The sequence below is a fragment of the Tupaia chinensis genome, unplaced genomic scaffold (assembly GCF_000334495.1).
Source record: "Tupaia chinensis unplaced genomic scaffold, TupChi_1.0 Scaffold000600_1, whole genome shotgun sequence".
Classification (NCBI taxonomy): domain Eukaryota; kingdom Metazoa; phylum Chordata; class Mammalia; order Scandentia; family Tupaiidae; genus Tupaia; species Tupaia belangeri.
In genome coordinates, this window is record NW_006160117.1 from 6,889,617 (window position 1) to 6,891,103 (window position 1,487).

The window sequence follows — 1,487 nt, forward strand, 5'->3', positions numbered from 1 at the left end:
TGAAGTGCGATTCCCCTATATCATGTTCAGAATCTTCTCTTTGTGATCCTGTGATTTTTTTTTTTTTTGGTAAAACTAGGCCACTTTAATGTTTTTGTACAACTTAATAAATAATCTTTTGATGATTGCAGACATGTAGGACCAGCTATATTCAGAAACATCACAGTCATGATGGTTTTCCAGATTGGTGTATTACCTTCAAAGATTGTAAGGAGTTACTTGTATGCAACTGCTATCAAACTGGTAAGACAGCATTTATGCATCCATCATTTTCAGGACTGTTGGTATAACTTGGGCATATTTCCCCCAAATAATCTTGCCTCCTTGTGTCACAAGGCCCAACTCACTCACGTTCACCTCAATGACAGTACCTTTGGTAATAACACCCAAAGTTGTGTATAGTGGGGATGAGGGGTTCTTCTTTACACCAAGTATTGGCAGGCAAAAGGTGGCTTTCAGTTCAGGATGTGTTACGTGGGCCTTCTTGAAATGTAAGCCCATTGGTCTAATGCATCTTTCATATTTAGGTGGTTTTCTAGTAAAGCCATCTCCAACAAAGAAGACTTTTCTAACCATCCTTTTCCATGCCTTCTTCTTTCTTTTTCCTGTTCAAATAACTTTTAATACTTCTGTTTTTCCCTGGGCTCAAACTTTGGGTAGAGGGGCTTCCCATTTTCTCACTTTCTCTTTCCATTTTTGTTTAATCATATTGGAAAGTACTTTAGCTTGGAACTGTCCTTCTCTGTCCAACAGATAGGCAGGTGCTGCTCTTTGTGGAGTCTTTTCATCATTCTTCTGTTTGGTGTTCCTCTTTTCATGCATCTTGATAGTCTTTTGCATTTGTATTTTCTCAGCATGGTGCTGTTTATGATAGAGCTTAGCCTTCAAACCGATCATCCTTTTTACCTTCATTAAACATTCATGAGCCTCTAGACTTTCCTTCTTTCTCTTTTTCGCATGGTAATCCAAACGGTATCCATAGCGTTTAGATGTAATTCAGTATATTCATTTCGACTGCAGAGTGGCCAGGAGCAGCCTCCCAGACACAAAGAAGTTGTCAACTTTCAGGTCTCAGAGACCACCAAGCAGACCCAACACAGTCCGGAACGGGAAAGGGTCATCATCTAAAACCGCCGAGTTGTGATCCTGTCATTTATGAAAGAAAAACTAAGACATAATGGCAGAGTAGGAGCAAAGTAATGAGAACAGAAAGCTTGCTACTGAAAAGGAAGAAGTGGGATCACTCAGCAGTCATCAGTGTGTGGTAATGATTAAGTCCTACTGGCTCAGAAATGCAAAAACTCTGAGTCCTAGCACCTAGCACTGCATTAAGTTCCTTAGGTAGCTCAACTGACAGCCTTCAGTTCCGCTCTCTTAAAGAAACTCCTTGTCCATTGTCCTTTATGGCCCCTGTCTCTGCCCTATGGAAGGTTCATTCCTATTGATTATATTACTGCATCTGCATTGGTCTTTTCTTGGGGGATGGC

The 1,487-nt window shown here is 40.6% G+C and overlaps 1 pseudogene; it reads right to left on the reverse strand.

Annotated features, from left to right (window-relative positions):
* Window positions 1–235: 235 nt before the first annotated feature.
* Window positions 236–1,487, reverse strand: part of LOC106735985 (ribosome biogenesis protein NSA2 homolog pseudogene) — a 16,353-nt pseudogene continuing 15,101 nt past the window's right edge.